The following is a 20,245-nucleotide window of genomic DNA, read 5'->3' as shown; positions in this document are numbered from 1 at the left end:
ATGAGATAGCTAGAAAGAAGCGTAGGTCAAAGCCTCCTTAACATCAGAATCCCCTTTCCATTTGGTGGATGGAGATAGAAATGGGTCACTTCAAGTAAGGGAAAGAAGAAAATGAAGTACACCAATGGGTTTCCATCCAAAGGAACCTCTTCCCAACAGAAAAGCTAAGCATTCACAAATCCAGATGATAGGAAATGGAACACGAGAGACTCCTTGCAAGTGGTGTATCTGAGAAGGGGTTCATATGGAAAGAGACTAAGAATGCACAGCCCTCAGATTCCAAGAAACACCACCACCACCCTTGACCCTTCTCCCATGACCAACTCCAACCTAAAGCCTACTTGTTCTCTCCCTCTAACCTATCCCTAAAACATAACCCTCATCTGATCATATACATGTGCATTCATAGCCTCCATCCATCCACACACGAGAGAGAAAGAGGAAGACACAGACTGAATTTAGAAAGGAAAAGAGAGGGACACAGCCAGATAGAGACACGGAACCAAAGGGAGGAAAGAAGTAGATTTTCCAGACTTTTCCTCAATCTATCGCGAAGTTGCAAGCAATGACAGCGCCCATCCACCCCAAAAGGGGGAACAGGATGGAAGTTTTTGAGAGTAAAAGACAAGAACGCAGGGAGCCATTAGAAGCTCAGCCACCCGCAGAAGCTGAGCTGGGATACTTGAACAGAATCTCAATGGAAACAGAGGACCAGAAAGTTGGCTACTCTTTTCTATAAGAGAGGGAGACCTTCGAGTCTTCCTTTTGGTCCTCCAACTTGGATGCGGGGTCTCAAAACAGTCAGGAGGGGGAGTGCCTTTTCCTGGGTACCACAGCGCATCCAGGCCTCGTTCTGCCCCATTCTGTGCTATGTCAGCCCTGGATGGAATCTTTCTTTCTGAAGTCTCAGTGCACAAGCTCCACGTGATATCGGCCCCAGGTGGAAAGGCATGGAGCTGCTCGTAGGCCGACAGACCTAGGAAGCAGATGGGAGAATGACCCTCACTCTGCAGATGGAGAGACTGGGGAAACCCTGAGGGGCATATGCTTGCCCAGGGCCACATCACTTATGAGAAGGAGGAGTCTGGTCTGAGAGCAGCGGGGTCCTCGGAGCTCAGGCCCTGGCTGAACCCAGGCCTCCCCAGGGCTGTGGGGTGGGCTGTGTGTGTGTCACTGTGCCTGCACATGGCCTAAGGGGGTGGTCGAGCAGTCAGAAACCCAGAGATTCCCTTGGAGAGTTTTGGGGAAGGGACCTTAGCACGAACACAAGGAATTGATGTCACTTGCCGGCAACAGAACCCAACAGAACCCGCAACCCGGGTATCCAGGCCTCCAGAGTGGAGAGGAGCTCCCAGCCAGATCACTTGCTGCCAAGATGTTCTGCTGTTTGACCCTGTCGAGTTGTGGTGGACTTCACTCAACTTACTTTAGGGAGCTTGTCTTTATTTGTGGCAGAAATCATCTCTCTAGTTGTGATATCCTGGGGGACTCCTATCTAGTTGTGCTGGGGGAATCCACTTCAGCTTCAGCCATGGTTCCCCTCCATCATTTTGGCCTGTCCCCCCTTTTCTTGTTCCAGGCTAGGGCTCCTGTCAAATTGCAGCAGGGAACCCACAGTGCCTCTTGAGTTGCAGCAAGTGACTTGAAGTTCCTTTAGAGTTGTGGTGGAGCCTCCTCTTGAGCTGAAGTGGGGCATATATTCTCTAGTAGCGATGTGCTGGCTGGCCCCAGTCTGAGTGCAATGTGTGGGAGGATACTCTCTAGTTGTCGCATGGGGCTCCATTCTAGTTGCCGAGAGTGTCCACTCTTTATTTGCGGTGAATTGGCTACTCTCTAGCTCTCATTTGCAGACTCCTCTCTAGTTTTGGCAGAGGGGCTCCTTCTTGTGGGAGGACAACTCCTCTCTAGTTGCTGTAGAACTTTCTTCTCAAATTGTGATTGGGATGACTCCCCTCTGGTTGTGATGAGAAGGGACACTTTTTCTAGTTGCGATGTGCAGGAGGCTACACTCTCGTTGTGGCAGTGGGAGTCCTCTTTAGTTGTAGCATGGTGGGCTCCTCTCTACTTGTGGCGGGTGGCTTCTGTCTAATTGTGCTGTGTGGGTATGCTCCTGTCTAATGGCTATATTCGGGGGGGATTAGCTCTAACTGCAGCAGGGGCCTCCTCTTTCAATATGATCCATATGGGAGTTCCACTCTAGTTTTGATGTGCATGGGCACTTTTCTCTAATTGTGATGTGTGGGGCAGGCTCCTATCTACCTGTAGCAGGTGTGTCCACTCTAGTTGTGGCAGTCGTTCTCCACTCTAGATGTGATGTACAGGAGGGGTTGGGCACCTATCTAGTTACAGCTTTGTGCTCCTCACTATTTGTGCCTGAGAGTCAACTATCTAGTTGTGGCATGTATTCAACTCTCTAGTTTTGGCGTCTGGGCTTCTCTCAAGCTGTGTTGTGCCAGAGTGCTCCTCCCTAGTTGTGCTGTTCCTGGGGAAGTCCTCTCTAGTTGTGGATGGGAACTCCTGTTTTGTTGCATCATGTTGTGTGGCTCTTCTCTAGGTGCAGTTTTCTGGCTCATCTCTATTTGTGGTTTGAGGGACTACTCTCTAGGAGTGGTGTGGAGCCTCCTCTCTCGATGTGGTGTACAAGATTGCTCCACTCTAGGGGCAGGGTGTGGGGCCTCCTTTCTTAATGCAGTGTCCGGGTGGGTTCTTCTCTAGTTGTGGTGCAGGACTCCTCTCGAGTTGCATCGGGGGACTTGGTGCTCCTCTTGAGTTGAGGTGGGGCCTCCTGAAGTTTTGGTGGGGTGGCTCCCCTCTAGTAGCATTGTGCAGGGTGGCTTCTGTTTAGTTGTGATGTGTGGGTGGCTAAACTCTCTGTGGCATGGGGTACTCTCTAGTTTATGTGGGGGGTCAACTCTTAGTTGTCTCGAGTGGGCTCCTCTCTAGTTGTGGTGTGCAGTCTTCTCTCAAGTTTTAGGGGGGATTTTCTGTAGTTGTGGTGTGTGTGGGGGGCACCTCTAGTGTTGTAGTGCACTGTTCCTCTTGAATTGTTGAGGGGGTTTCCTCTCTGGTAGCTGTGTGCACAGGCAATCTTTCCAGGTGCAGTATGTGTGAGCCTGCTCTTGAATTTTGGCATGGATCCTGCTCTTTAGTTGTCCCATGGGAGCCTCCTCTCGAGTTGTGGAAGGAGGATTCTGTATAATTCCAATGTGCAGAAATGCTCCTCTCAAATGGCGATGTTCAAGGGGCTGCTCTCTAGGTGTGATGAGGTTACTCCTCTCTGATGGTGGTAGGGGGATCTACTCGACTTGCAGCACAGCGTTCATTTCTATTTGCATTGGAGGGGACCCTCTGTAGGTGCGATGTCTGGGGTCTCCTCTCCCATTGGAGTGGTGGAACACTCTCTAGTTCTGGTCAGTGGGCTCCTCTCTCGTTGTTGCCATGGGCTTCTCTTGAGTTTTGGCATAGGCCCCCTCTCAAGTTTAGGAGGGGACTCAGGGCACGTCTCTAGTTATGGTGTCACCTCCTCTGAGAGTTCTCTGTGGGGAGACTGTTCTCTCTACTTGTGGCATTGGGGGCTCCTCACTCATTTTCCGGAGAAGGCGATGGCACCCCACTCCAGTACTCCTGCCTGGAAAATCCCATGGATGGAGGAGCCTGGTAGGCTGCAGTCCATGGGGTTGCGAAGAGTTGGACACTACTGAGCGACTTCACTTTCACTTTTCACTTTCATGCATTGGAGAAGGAAATGGCAACCCACTTCAGTGTTCTTGCCTGGAAAATCCCAGGGACGGGGGAGCCTGGTGGGCTGCCGTCTATGGGGTCGCACAGAGTCGGACATGACTGAAGCGACTTAGCAGCAGCACAGCAGCAGCAGCACTAGTTTTCACAGGGTTGCTCCACTCCAGTTGTTAGAGGCTTGTTTTGAGTTACTTCAGGGGCCTCATCTCTGCAGCAGAGGGTATTCTCTCTCAGCACAATGTGCTGTAGGGCTCCTCTCTAGTTTTGGCAGGGCAATCCTCTCAAGTTATGGCACGGCACTCCTCTGTTTGTTGCTGGGGGCTCCTTCCCTGTGACGGCACAGGACTCCTGTCGGGTAGTGGTGGGCGACTTGGGGTTCCTCTCGAATTGGGACAGGTGACTTGGGGTTCATTTAGAGTTGTGGTGGGGCCTCCTCTTGAGCTGAGTGGGGCAGCTCCTCCCTAGTAGTGATTAGCAGGCTGGCTCCTGTCTAGTTGTGATGTGCGGTAGGTTACTGTATTTTTATTGCATGGGGCTCCACTCTAGTTGCAGTGGGGTCAACTTATTTTTTTTTCCTGCACCTCTCTTGTTGTGGTTTGCAGACTCCTCTATAGTTGTGGCGGGGGGGGCGGGGCGGGGCAGGGTTCTCCTCTTTAGTTATGGTATGGGGCTTCTTTTCTTGTTGTGGTGGCATGCTCCTCTCAAATTGTGTTTGGGGTGGCTCCTCTTGGGAATCCTCTGGAGTTGCATCAGGGGTCTTGGGGCTCATCTCGAGTTGCTCTCTCATGCCCTTGCACCCACTTGCACTCTTTGGCACATCCTCGCACACACTTGCACTCTCTTGCACATCCTCATATGCCTTTGCATACCCTTGCACGCCCTCAGATGGCCTTGTAGACTCTTGCACGCCCTCTCCCTACCTCCCATGCTCTCATACGTCCTTGCATGTCTTCATACATTCTAGCACACCCACCCATGACCTGGCATGTCTTTGCATGAACTTGCATGCCATTGCATGTCCTGGCACAACTTCAAACGCCCTCGCATGTCCTTGCACGAGCTCACACGCTCTTGCACATTTCACATACTCTCATGGCATTCCATGCCCTCAAACACCCTCACACACCCTCCTGCATCCTCACACAAACTCACATGCCCTTGCACACCTTCACAGGAACTTGCATGACCTTGCACATCCTCTCACCCTCTCACAAGCCCTCCCATGCCCTCTCATTGCCTCATACACTCTTGCAAGACCTCGCACGCCTTCACATACCCTCGTGCATCCTTGCATGCCATCACATGGCATTGCATGCTCTCACACACCCTCGCATGCCCTTGCACGTTCTTTCATGGACTCGCCTGCTCTTGCCCCCCCCATGCATACTCTTGCACTCTCTCGCATGGCCTTGCACACTCGTGCACATACTCACACGTCCTTGAATGATGCTGCACGTGCTCACAAGGCCTCACATGGCCACTATGCTCTTGCACACCCTTGCACAACCTAGCACGTCTTTGCAAAATCTCGCATACCCTTGCACACTCTCTCACACCACCACACTCCCTCTCATCTGTTCGTCACACATCCTTGCACAGCTTGGATGCCCTCACACATCCTCATACACCCTCACATGTCCCAAACACAATTGCACGGCCTCATTCGGCCTTTGCACGGCCTCACATACTCTCGCATTCCCTCCCAAGTTCTTGCACTTCCTCACACGACCTCGCACATCCTCACACACCCTTGCATGTTCTCCCATGCCCTGCCATGCTCTCACATGTCCTCACATGCCTTTGCACATCCTAGTATGCCCGCCTACACCTTCACACGTCCTAGATCACCCTCTCACAGAATCATGTGACCTTTCATGCTCTCCCACAGTCTCACACATTCTCGCACACCCTTGCCCGCTCTCACACGAACTTGCACACTTTTGCAGGTCTTCACACGCCCTCACATCCTCTCAAATGGCCTCACGTGTCCTTGCACACCCTCTCATGCCCTCGAATGCTCTCACATGGCCTCCCACACCATCACACACCCTTGCATATCCTCACATGCCCTCCCACGCCCTTGCACATCTTTGTACACCCTCACATGCCCTTGCAAACTCCCACATGTTCTTCCATGATCCTGCACACACTTGCACGGCATTATCACACATGAACTCGAACACCTTTGCACGTCCTGGCACACCCCCACACATTCTCGCAAGTCCTCACATGCCCTCACAAACTCTAGCACGCCCTTGGACACCCTCAGACGAATTTGCATGCCCTCACATGCCCTCCCACATTCTCGCACAAACTGGCCCACCATTTCACGTCCTCGTACAACCTTGCATGCCCTTGCATGTCCTCACACAAGCTCGCACACCCTTACACGTCCTCAAACACTCTTGCATGCTCTCGTACAGTCTCACAGGTCCTTGCATATCCTCGCATGCCCTCAAACACCCTCACACTCCCTCGAATGCTCTCCCATGGCCTCACATCATCGCACATCCTCCCAAGCCCTTGCACGCCCTTGCATGACCTCGCACATCTTTGCTGGCCCTTACATGTTCTCTTACACACTCACACACCATCACATGCCCTTGCATGTCCTCACACGCTGTCGCACATCCTTGTTCAGATTTGCATGTCCTCACATACCCTTGCATGCCCTTCCATGCTCTCCCACATCCTCTCACATTCTCACACACCCTCACATGGTCTCATACACCCTCGTATGCTCTTGCACGCTCTTGCAAGTCTTTGCACTCTCTTGCATGCTCTCACACATTCTTGCATGCCCTCAAATGCCCTTGTATGCTTATGCAAGCTCTCGTATGCCATCACATGCTCTCACCCCTCACTGCATGCTCTCATGCCCTCGCTCACCTTCCCACCTCCTCACATGCCCTGACAAGGTATTGCACAGCATCAGACGACCTGACATGCTCTTGCATGCTCTTGTACATCCTCACATTTCTCATACATACTCACACGCTCTTGCAAGCTTTCTCATGCCCTTGCACCCCCTCACTCGCCCTCACACACCCTAGCACGACCTCACCCACACTAGCATATTCTCCAACACTCTCACATGTCCACTCATGCTTTCACATGTCCTCGCATGCCATTGCATGCCTTCATATGCTCTTGCACATCTTCACACACCCTTGCACAACCTCACACGCTCTTCCACACCCTCTCATGCCCCTGCATGCTCTTGCATGACCTCAAAGGCCCTCGCACGCCCTCACACACTCTTGAATGCCCTAGCATGCCCTCTCATGTGGTCACATGTTCTCGCACGTCCTCACACACTCTTGTATGTCCTAGAATGCTCTCAAACGCCCTTGCATGCATTCGTCTGCTCTTGCATGCCATCACACAGCCTCGCAGGTCCTCACAAACCCTCGCAAATGCTTGCATGCCTTTGCATGCCTTCACAGGGCCTTATACACTATCGAACTCCCTTGTATGGTCTCATATGTCCTCATATACCCTTGCAGGTCATTGCACACTCTCTAACTTCCTCACACACTCTCGCATGCCCTCACCTGCTCATGTATGGCCCTGCATTCCCTTTCACATCCTCACATACCCTTGCACACTCTTACACAGCTACACATACACTTGCATATCCTTGTATACCCTGGCACGCCATCACACACCATTGCACACTCCTGCACGTCCTCCCATGCCCTTGTACACTCTCACATGGACTCACATGATCTTTATGCCCTCACATGTGCTCACCCACTCTCACACATTTTCACACACACTCACACACGCTCGCATGGGGTTGCACATCCTCACACTTCCTTGCATGCCCTTGCAAGCCCTTGAACGTCCTAGCATGCTCTCACATGCACCCACACACTCATGCACACCCTTGGGCAGCCTTGCACATCCTCTCACACCCTCAGATGCCCTCAAAAGCTCTTGCACTCACACACATATCTCGAACAGCCACATACCTCCTCACACACACTTGCACACCTTCACATGTCCTCCCACAACCTAACATGTCCTCAAATGCCCTCGCACACTCCTTCATGCCCTTGTGATCTCACACACTGTTGAATGCTCTCGCACGTCCTTGCACAGCCTCACATGCCCTCACATGCACTCGCACGTCCTCATATGCCCTCGAATGCTTTCACATGCACACGAACACTCTCACACGGCCACACACCTCCTTGCATGACCTTGCACGCACTTGCACGCCCTACCACCTTTCCCTATGCCCTAACACATCCTCAAATGCCCCCACACACCCCTGCATACCCTCGCACTCTCTTGCACATTGTCGAATGCTCTTGCACATCCTCACACACCCTCGTATGACCTCGCATGCTATTGCGTGCCTTTGCACACCCTCGCATGTCCTCATATGCTCTTTCACATTCTCCCATGCACTCACATACCTTTGCACACTGTCACACAGTCTTGCACTCCCTTGCACATTGTTACACCCTCTTGCACATCCTTGCACCCTCTTGCAGTCCTCGCACGTTCTCACATGCTCTCATAAGCTCTCCCACACCTTTGTCCACTCTCACACGTCCTCACACACCCTTGCACACTTTTGCATGTCCTTGCACACCCTCACATGCTCTTGTCCATACTCACACACATTCACACACCCTCAGATGACCTCACACGCCCTCACATGCCCATGTATGCTCTAGCACACACTTGCCCATGCTCGCAGATCCTCACACACTCTCGCACGACCTGGCACACCCTCACATGCCCGCACACATTCTAGAATGCCCTTGCCTGCGCTCATATATTCTTGCACATCCTCACATGCTCTTGCACATCTTTGCATGCCCTCACATGTCCGTGCATGCCCTAGCACGCCCTCACACATTCTCGCACATCCTCACATGCTTTCACACAGCCTCTGCTGCTGCTGCTAAGTCGCTTCAGTCGTGTCCGACTCTGGGCAACCCCATAGACGGCAGCCCACCAGGCTCCGCCATCCCTGGGATTCTCCAGGCAAGAATACTGGAATGGGTTGCCGTTTCCTTCTCCAGTGCATGAAAGGGAAAAGTGAAAGTGAAGTCGCTCAGTCATGTCCGACTCTTAGCGACCCCATGGCCTGTAGCCTACCAGGCTCCTCCTTCCATGGGATTTTCCAGGCAAGAGTACTGGAGTGGGATGCCATTGCCTTCTCTGTCACACAGCCTCACATGCACTCAAATGTCCTTGCACACTCTCACAAGTCCCGCATGCCACCTCATGCCCTTGCACGGCCTTGCACACCTCGCACATTCTCGTAAGTTCTCACATATCATGGCATGCTCTCTCACATCCTCGTATGCCCTCGTAGATTCTCACACATCATTGCATGCCCTCGCACACTCTCCCACGGCCTCACATGCACTCGCACATCATCATACGCCCTCACACATCCATCCCCACAAGCCCTCACACACTCTTGCACAGCCTCACATGCTCTTGCACACCCTTGCACATGCTCACTTGCTCTCACACAGCCTTGCACATTCTCGCACACACTCACATGGCCTCTCACGCCCTCGCATGACATTACAAATCCTCGCACGTCCTCCCACTCTCTTGCAAGCCCTCACACACCCTCCAACATCTTCATATGCTTTTGCATGCCCTCACATGCCCTTGCACAGTCTCGCACACCCTCGTTTGCCCTCAAATTCTCTTGCATGCGCTTGCACACTCTCTCACAGCCACAAACGTACTCCCAAGCCCTCACACGACCACACACACCCTCACACACCCTTGCAGGCCTTACCACACTCTTGCCCATGTTTGCATATTCTCGCACATCCTGGCATGCACTTGCATGACCTCAAATGGCCTCTCATGCCCTCACACACTCCCTCATGCCCTTCCACATCCTCGCATGCCCTCTCAAGTGCTCACACGCCCTCACACACTCTTGAACATCCTCACACACGCCCTCACATGACCTCATGCACCCTTGCACCCCCTCCACGATCTTGCATGCTCTCGCACATTATTGGACGCCCTACCATGCCCTCACATGAACTTGAACACCCTAGCATGCCCTCACGTCCCCTCACACGTCCTTGCACCCTCTTGCATGCACTCACATGCCCTCACGTGCTCTCACTTCCCTCACACACCCTTGCACACCCTCACACGACCTTGCATGCTCTCACATATCCTATCATGCCCTCACATGCACTTGTATGCCCTAGCACACCCGTGCATGCTCTTACATCCCCTTGCACATCTTTGCACCCTCTTGCACATGCTCACACTCCCTCACGTGCTCTCACATGGCCTCACACTTCCTCGCATGTCCTCACATGCACTTGCATGCCCTCACACAGCCTCACACACCTATGCATACCCTCACATGGCCTTGCATGTCCTCCCATGCACTCGTCTCCCCTTGCATGTCCTTGCACCCTCTTGCATGTACTTGCATGCCCTCATGCACTCTCACATGGCCTCACACTCTCAAGTGTCCTCACACACTCTCGCAATTCCTTGCATGACCTCACTCGCTCTTGCATGCCCTCGCATCCCCTTACACGTACTCACATACTCTCACACCCACTTGAACTACCTCGTAGGCCCTCCCACTCCCTCACCCTCTCACAGGCCCTCACACGCACTTGCACGCCCTTGCATACCCTCACACACCCTTGCACATCCTTGAACATTCTCACATGACCTCTCACGTCCTTGCACTCCCTAACACGGCCTCACACACTCTGGCACACCATCACAGGGTCTTGCTCACCCTTACACACTCTTGCTCGACCCCACATGCTCTCACACACCCTTGGAAACCCTCACATGGCTTCACCTGCCCTCGCAGTCTCTCACAGGGCCTCACATGCTCTCTCACTCCCTCTGTGTTCTCGCATGTCCTCACATGCCCTTGCATGTCTTCGCACACTCTCACACGTCCTCACACTTGCTTGCTTTCATACACCATTGCACGGCCTCTTACTCCCCCACATACTCTCCCACGTCCTTGCACACCCTCTCGCTATTTCCTGTCCTTGCATGCCCTCACAAATCCTTGCACACTCTCACATGTCCCTGGATGCTCTCACATGCCTTCACACGCCCTCATACTCACATGGCCACACACACCCTTCCATGTCCTCACATGCTCTTGCATCTCCTCATACACTCTTGCTTAACCTTGCACATCCTTGAATATCCTTGTATGCTCTCATATGTCCTCACACATCCTCAAATGAAACTGCCTGCCCTTGCACACCATCACACACTCTTGCACACCCTCGCATGCTCTTGCACACCCTCATACACTCTTACAGTCACTCGCACACACTTGCACACTATTACACTCCCTCCCACTACCTCACACATTGTTACACTCCTCTCACACCTTTGCAGTCTTACACCTCCTCATTCACCCTTACGCTCCCTCACACCATGTCACACACTCTTGCACACCCTTGCACACTCTTACACTCCCTTGCATTCCCTCACACACTCTTATGTTCCATTGCACACCCTCACACACTTACACTCCCTTGCTGGCTTTTACACTCCTTGCACACCCTCGCACATTCTTATCCTTCCTCCTATGTTCTTACAATCCCTGAAACAATCACTAGTTCCAGGGTGACTCTCAACCTATCCTACACCTGGGATCTCTTAAATTCCCTGGAACACCCTCTCACACTCTTACATTCCATCTCACACCCTAGCACACTCTTACACTACCTGACAGCACTCTCACACACTCTTATACTCCCTTGCATGCCTTCCCACATTCTTATATTCCCTCTTATGCTCTTCCACTCCCTGGCACACTCTCTCACACTATTACACTCCATCTCACGCCCTAGCACACCCTCACACACTCATATTCCCTTGCAGACCCTCACATACTCTTACACTAGCTTACATGCTCTTCCACTCCCTCGCACAGCATCCCACACTCTTACACTCTCTCACATAGTACTACACTGCCTCACACCCTCCTACACTCCCTTGCACACCCACACACTTACACTCCCTCACTCATCTTCACACACTCTTTACACTCCTTTGAATGCTCTGACATTTCCTCGCCCACCCTCACATACCCTTACACTTCATCACACACTCTTGCACACTCTTACACTACATCACACGCGGTTACACTCCTTTGCACACCTCTCACGCTCTTACACTCCCTCACACACCATCACATGCTCTTACACTCCCTTGCATGCTATTACACTCCATTGCATACCCTCACACACTGTTACAGTCCCACACACGCTCTTACACACTTTCCCACAGCCTTGCATACTCTTGCAGTCCCTATCATGCTCTTATACTCCCTCTCACAACCTTAAATGCTCTCACACTTCCTTGCAGGCTCTTACAGTCCCTTGCACACCTTCGATCACCCTTACACTCCATCGGACACCCTCACACACTCTTATACTCCCTTGCATGCTCTTACACTCCGTGGCACAACCTGGCAGACTTACAATCCTTTGCACACCCTTGCACACTCTTACACTCCCTCATATGCACTTACACTCTCCTGCACACCCTGACACACTCTTACATTGCATCACACATCCTCACACATTGTTACACTCCCGCACACACCCTAGCACACTCGTACACACTCTCAGACAACTTGCACACTATTACATTCCTTCACACACTCTGACACTCCCTTGCACACCCTCACACGCTCTCTCACTCCATCATATACCCTTGCACACTTTTACACTCCCTTATACACTTTACACTCCCTCACACATCCTTGCACTCTTACACTCCCTCACATGCCCTCATGCACTGTTACTGACATACCCTCGCACATTCTTACACTCCCTCGCATGTCCTCATGCACTATTACTCACATACCCTTGCACACTCTTACACTCTCTTGCACACTCTTATATTCCCTCTCACACCTGAACACACTCTTACACTCCTTCACAAACCTACACCTGTGGTCACATGTACATAGTCTCAGGGTTAACCACTCTCAGACCATATACATGTTGTTACAAGTTCACAGTCTCCCTGGTTATCCCACCTACCAGTCCGTGTACCTGGAGTCACATTTCCAGTTTCCATGATAATCCCCACACCCAGACCCTATACATTGTGTCACTTGTCCACAGACTCCAAAGTGAACCCCTCCCAGACCCTCACCTAGTGTCACATGTCCAGTCTCCACAGTGACCTTATGCTACCTACCCTGTACCTGGGGTAATGGTGACCCTCCTTCCATATCCTGTACCTGGGGTCACATGTTCACAGTCACCAGGGTGACACCCTTTCCAGACACTGTACATGGGGTCACATGTACACAGTCTCCATGGTGACCCCTTATCCCAGACCCTGTCTATTTATTTTCTATTTACTAACCTCTCACCCCTTAAGAGAAGGCAATGGCACCCCACTCCAGTACTCTTGCCTGGAAAATCCCATGGACAGAGGAGCCTGGTAGGCTGCAGTCCATGGGGTGGCGATGAGTCAGACATGACTGAGCAACTTCACTTTCACGCATTGGAGAAGGAAATGGCAACCCACTCCAGTGTTCTTGCCCAGAGAATCCCAGGGATGGCGGAGCCTGGTGGGCTGCTGTCTATGGGGTCGCACAGAGTCGGATACGACTGAAGCGACGTAGCAGCAGCAGCAGAACCTCTTAACAGTCCTTAGTGGTGGTGGTTTAGTCACTAAGTCGTGTCCAGCTCTTGTGACCCCATGGACTGTAGCCAGCGGGATTCTCCAGGAATAATACTGGAGTGGGTTGCCATTTCCTTCTCCAGGAAATCTTCTCAACCCAGGAATTGAACCCAGGTCTCCTGCATTGCAGGTAGATTCTTTACCGACTGAACTATGGGGGAAGCTTTTGAGCTATCAGGGAATGCCCAGACCCTGTGCCTGGGGTCACACTTTGACAATATACAGGGTGTCCCTCCTGCCCATAACCTGTATCTGGGGTCACACGTTCAGTCTCCAGGGTGACCCCCCTCCAAGACCCTGCACCTGGGGTCACATGTCCACAGTCTCCAGGGTGATCCAACTCCCAAACAATGTACTTGGGATCTGATGTCACAGTCTCCAGGGTGAGCCACCTCCCAGACCCTGCACCTGGGATCCTATGTCCACAATCTCCAGGGTGACTCTGGACCGGGGTCACATGTCTACAGTCTAAAGTGTGATCCCCCCTCCTATACCCTATATGTGGAGTCATGCATCCACAATCTCCAGGGTGACACCCTCCCAGACCATGCACGTGAATCAGGCATTCAGTCTTCAGGGTTAGACTTCTCCCCAGACCCTATACTTTGGGTCAAATATCCACATTACCTATGTTGACCCCACCTCCCAGATGCTGTACCTTGGGTCACATGTCCACAGTCTCTAGGGCGACCCTGTCCCCAAGACCCAGTACCTGGGGTCACGCATCCACAGTGTTCATGGTGACCTCCTCCCAGACTCTGCACCTAGAGTAAGAAATCCATGGTATCTACAGAGGCCCCTTTCCAGACTCTGCACATGGGATCACATGTCCCTAGTCCATAGGGTGACCCCATCACTCTGACCCTGTACCTACTGCCACATGTCCACAGTCCCCAGGGTGACAGCATCTCCCAGACCCTGTACCTGAAGTAAAAGGTGCACCATCTCCAGGGTGACAAACATCCCAGACACTGAAACTGGGTCATATATGCACAGTCTCCAGGGTGACCACAGCCCACATCCAAACACCTGGTGTGCATGTTCACAGTCTTCATGCTGACATCCCTCTTCAGACACTATACCAGGTGTCACATGGCCACAGTCTGCCTGGTGAACAGCTTTGCAGACACTATACATGGAATCACATGTCCACATTCTCCAGGCTGAACCTGCCTCAAGACTCTACACCTGGGGTTGCATGTCCAGAGTCTCAAGGGTGACCCCACCTCCCAGACCCTTGCCCTGGGTTCACACATCCACAGTATGCAGGGAGAGCCCCCTCCCCAGACCCTGCACTTTGGGTCACACGTCCATAGTCCTCAGGGTGACCCCACCACCCAGACCCAGTAACCAGAAACACCTGCACACAATCTGCATGGTAACCCCACCTCCCAGACCCTATAACTGGAATTTCACGTCCATAATCTCCATGATGAACCCCTCCCAGACCATGCACCTGGGTCACACACCCACACTTCCCAGGGTGACCCCCTTCCCCCCTGCACCAGGGGTTATATGACCACAGTCTCCACGTTCACACCCCACATCAGATCCTTTACCTGGTGTCACATGGCCAGTTTCTCTGGTGAACCCCTTCACAGACCCTATTCATAGGGTCACATGTCCATAGTCTTCAGGGTGAACATTGTCCCAGATCCTTCACCTGGGTTTACACGTCCACAGTCTCCACGGTGACCCCACCTTCCAGACACTTTACCTGGTTTTACTCATCCACAGGCTCCAGAGCCAGCCTCTACCCCAGACACTGCATTTTGGGTCACCCGTCCTCTTTCTCCAGAGAGAAAACACCTCACAGAACCTGCATCTGGGGTCACATGTCCACAGTCTCCACAAACAGCCCTCTCCCCAGACCCGGCACCTGATGTTAGATGTCCACAGTCCAGGGTGACCCCTACTCCCAGACATTTCACCTGGGGTCACACATCCACTGGCTAAAGGGTGACCCCTTTGAAATACAAGCACCTGGGGTCAAATGTCCATAGTCTCCTTGGTGACACCTCGCCCAGACCCTGTACCTGGGATCACATTTTCAGTTTCCAGGATAACCGCCTCTTCCAGACTCTACACCTGGGATCACATGTCCACATTCTCCATGGTGACCCCACCTCACCAGAACTTTTACCTCTGGTCACGTGTACACAGTCTCCAGGGTGGCCACCACTCCCAGATTTTGAACCTCTGGTCACATTTCCAGTCTCCAGGGTGACACCCCCCCCCAGACCCGTACCTGTAGACACAGTCCACAGACTTCAGGGTGACACTACCACATCAGTCCGACCATCTGGGATGATACAGCCACAGTTTCCATTGTGAACTCCCCTCCCAGACCATATCCTTGTGTTACATGTCCACAGTTTCCAGAGTGACACCCTCCCAGATCCTGTATCTGAGATCACATGTCTTCTGTCCCCAGGGTGACCTCTCCCAGGCACTGTATTTGGGGTCACATATCCACACTCTCTACCACGTGCATTCTCCCAGACCCAGTACCTGGTGACACATGTCCATAGTCTCCGGGGTGATGTCATTTCCCAGACCTTGTACCTGGGTCACATGTCCACAGTCTTAAGTGTGAACCCCTACCCATACCATGTACCTGGGGTCAAATATCTGCCATCTTCAGAGGACACCCTTCATACCCTGTACCTGAGGTCACACTTACAAAATATTCAGGATGACATCCCCGCCCAAATCCTGCACCTGGTGTCACCTGTGCACAGTCTCCAGTGTGATCACCATCACAGACCCTGTACCTAGGGTCAAATATCTGCAGTTTACAGGCTAACACCCTCCCTGACCCTGTACCTGGGAACACACATCCATGTATCCCAGGGTGAGCCCCCTCCATGACCCAGCATCTGTGGTCACAGGTCCAGAGCCCCCAGGGTGACCCCTCCTCCCAGACTCTTTCCCTTGTGTCACATATGCACACTCACCAGCGTGATTTCCCTCCCAGACCATGTCCTGGGGTCACACGTCCAGTCCCCAAGGTGACCCCTCTCACACACCCTGCACCTGGAGTCACACATGAATAGTCTCTAGGGTGACACCCTTCCCAGACCCTGTACCTGGGGTCACATATTCAGTCTTCAGGGTGATGACTCCCTAACACTGCACCTGAGTTCACACATCCAAAGTCTCCTCTGTGACCCCATCCAGATCCTGCACTTCAGTTCACAGGTCCACAGTATCCAGGGTGACACCCCTCTCAGACCCTGCACCTCGGTTCACAAGTCCACAGTATCCAGGTTGACACCCCTTCCAGACCCTGCACCTGGGGTCATATGTCCACAGTCTCCATTGTGACACCCCCCTGCCAGACTCTGCACCTGCTGTCCACATGTCCACAGTCTCCAGGGTGACAATGTTCCCCAGATGCTATACTTGGGGTCACACGTCCACATTTTCCAGGGTGACCCAACCTCACTGACCCTGGTCTGGGGCATCAGGACCACAGTCTTGAGGTGACCTAACCTTACAGACTCTGCCCCTGGGTTCTCACGACCACAGTCTCCAGGGTAAACCCCTCCCAGAACCTGCATCTGAGGTAACATATTCACAGTCTCCATGGTGACCACATATCTGGGGTCATATGTCCACAATCTCCTGGGTGAGACCCTCCCCATAACCTGCACCTTGGGTCACACATCCACAGTCTCCAGGCTTACCACACCCCCAGACCCTGCACCTGGGGAGGCACATCTACAAGCTCCAAAGGTGTCCCCCTTTGGACCTGGGGTCACATGTCCACAGTCTCCAGGGTGACCCCACCTCCTCGACCCTGTACCTGGGGTCAAATGTTCATAGTTTCCAGGGTGATCCCAGCTCTCAGACTCTGCACCTGGGTTCTCACATCTACAGTCTCAAGGTGACACACCTCCCAAACCTACACCTGTGGTCACAAGTACATAATGTCCAGGGTTTCCCCCTTCCAGACTATATACATATTGTCATAAGTCCACAGTCTCCAAGGTCAGCATCTTCCCCAGACACTGCACTTTGGGTCACAAGTCCACAGTCTCCTAATGAACCCACCTCCCAGAACCTGTACTGTACATGTGTACAGTCTCCAGGGAAACCCCAGCTCAGAGATTCTGTGTCTGGGGTCACATGTCCAAAGTCTCCAGTGTGACCCCACTTCCTAGACCCTGCACCTGGGGTCACATGTCCACAATATCCAGGGTTCACCCTCTCAACTCTGGACCTGGGTCACATTTCCAGTTTCTAAGGTGACACCCCTCCTCAGACACTGTACCTGGGGTCACACATCCACAGTCTTCAGGGTGACTCCACCCCTCAGAGCGAAAAACTAGGAGTATATATCCACAGTCCAGGGTAACCCGAAAGCCTAAACCTGTAGGCACACATCCATAGTATCCATGGTGACTCTCTCCTAGATCATGCATCCCGGATCACAAGACGACTATCTCCAGGGTGACCCCTACCCAACCCTGCACCTGGGGTCACATTCCACAGTCTCTAGGGTGACACTTCTCCCTAGACCCTGTACCTGCGGTCATACAGGCACAGTCTCCAGGATGACCCCACCCCCCAGACCCTGCCCCTGTAGAAACATGTCCACAATTGGCAGGGTAACACTACTTCCTAGACCCTATACCTGGAGTTGCACATCCAGTTTCTATGGTGACCCCCTCCTAAAGCATGCACCTCGGATCACATGTCCACAGTCTCCAGGTAGAGCACCCTCCCCTAAATCTGCACTTTGAATCACACATCCACAGTCCTCAGGGTGACCCCACCTCCCAGATGAATGAAAGGCATAAAAACAGAGTGCTTTTCAGACATCTATCTATCAGCAACTGTCTAGATTCTAAGATGTGAGAACTCCAGATTTGCAAGAGGCCTTAATTTCCAGAGTCATAGGCAGTATATTTCCCTGCATTTCCTGAGCCTTGTGAACCCATTCCTAGCTCATATTGGGTCTGCCTCTGAGGAAACAGGCTTGGGAAATTGTCTAAGAGTGCTGAGTGCCATACTGTTCTTACCTTGATTAGCTGACATTCTAATGGAAATGATCCTGCAGCAAGGAGTAGCAAGCTGCCTGCTTGCACCAGAAATCGAAAAAGTTTGACCAACATCATTTGAATGGATTATCAGGCAGCTGCCAGCCCACACCCTTTTAGCGCCAACAGAGAGAAAATGCTAATTTTGCCAACAAGGTTTAATAACCAGTTTCACACTCAGTATTTGTCCCTGCAGTATCCAAGAATTTTCCAAACAGACCTAGAATCACTGGATCTCTCCTACAGAGATAAGTTAATGGAACTTTTACTCTGAAGGGTGAGTCTTGTTGAGGTGAGTTCTTCCCCCAGGCCACAGCTGGGAGGCCTCACACCACGGCCACAGACATGGAGCCCAGAATGAAGGTCACCTGTGAATCTGACTGAGTCCATTTGCAACTGTTGCCAAAAGCCCCTGATCATCACTAACAAGCTTCCTGACTCCCTACCAGGTAAAGATGCCCACTCCAGTAAACACCCTATGGTGCCCCAACCAATCACCTAACATCAACCTTCCAGCAGGAATTTTCTTTGTCTTAAAGCCACAAAAGCTGTCGACTTTCCCTAGTCTGTCACCAGGTTGGCCTGCTGCTCTCACAGTGCCCACTTTATCTCTGCTCTTTGTTCATAATAAAAACTCACTCCCTTCTGAAACACTCTGTGTCTAGAAATTCTTTTTCAATTCATGCTCAGACTGCCTCAACAAGTCTCCCATCACCAGGGCCGCTTTCCTGGATCACACTCACCATTTGTTGTCCACTCCCAGCTCAAAACAGAAAGGCCCCCTCGGCCTGGTCCTTCCCTCTCACATCCCATGCCTGGTCACCAGGAGCTCCTACTGTCCCTGGCCAGGCTGCCTTCCATGTCCTGGAGAGGCCTCTGTGGTGTCAGGTGGAAGAAACAAGAGGTACCCACACCAGCACAGCAACCAGTACCCCTCTACTGACCTCTTCACTCTGGATGGGCCTTGGGGTGTTTCTGGGGACGTCCCCCAGCATGTCTTGTTCTCATCTAATTCCAACACTGCCCATGTGAGAGTTGCTAAGGTACTCTGTGATGACTTCACAGAGAGAATACTTGTTCACTCACACCTCCCAGGAGCACGGGATTCTTATGGGCAGGCACCTCCCAAGATATGGAGTTCACCTGGGCAGGTATTCCGCAGGGCTCAGCACCCAGGAACTGTCCACAAAGCCCTCATTGCAGAGCACCCCCAGCCCCTCTGTTGGACAGACCTGACCTTGAGCCCCTTAGAGCAGGACCTGAGATAACAAACAGCAGCTTCTGGACAGGTCTGTGACCCTGGGCTTCACTGTGTGCAGCCTCCTTCCAGCAGGTTTTCCAGAGGCTTCCATTGCACCTGGGCACTGAGCCTGTCTCCACCTACCACCCCCACCCCCAACCCCTGGGTCCCTCTCATTAGAAAAAGGTCTTCCTGAAATTCTCTCCCAGGTGGAGAGAGAAATTCTCTCTCTTGTGGACCAGATAAAATGATTAGAAAACAAGTCAGAGCTGCAGCCCCATATCCATCCTCACCCTCAGGACTCACAGGTGCTCCTGGAACCTTGACCAGCACAATGAGGCCGATTTTCTGAAACCACAAGCCCAGATGGGCAGTGATTGACTGACCTGGCTGGCCTGCCCTTTGCACGTGTGCGTGGGTTGAGATCTATATAAACCCCATCAAGTGCCTGCAGCTGTACTTGATGCCGTCTTTTCTGCTTAGACGTTGCAGGGATGGTTTGGTGAGAGAGAGTGAGGGGCCATGGTGT

The 20,245-nt window shown here is 52.4% G+C and overlaps 1 long non-coding RNA gene across 3 annotated transcripts in view; it reads right to left on the bottom strand.

Annotated features, from left to right (window-relative positions):
• The window catches only part of LOC145525186 (uncharacterized), a 40,654-nt gene extending 21,162 nt beyond the window's left edge, over positions 1-19,492 (bottom strand). For 2 of the 3 annotated variants that reach the window (XR_014068085.1, XR_014068086.1), the window contains exon 1: positions 19,421-19,492. This is a non-coding gene — a long non-coding RNA (uncharacterized LOC145525186). The remainder of the gene's footprint in view (positions 1-19,420) is intronic. The other variant, XR_014068084.1, reaches the window with a different exon arrangement.
• Between the last annotated feature and the right edge of the window lie 753 nt (positions 19,493-20,245).

This window comes from Giraffa tippelskirchi, chromosome 11, assembly GCF_054371585.1.
Source record: "Giraffa tippelskirchi isolate mGirTip1 chromosome 11, T2T-mGirTip1v1.2.pri, whole genome shotgun sequence".
NCBI classification, from domain to species: Eukaryota; Metazoa; Chordata; class Mammalia; order Artiodactyla; family Giraffidae; genus Giraffa; species Giraffa tippelskirchi.
The sequence above is the reverse complement of the archived record's forward strand: the minus strand, read 5'-3'. Positions and strand labels throughout refer to the sequence as shown.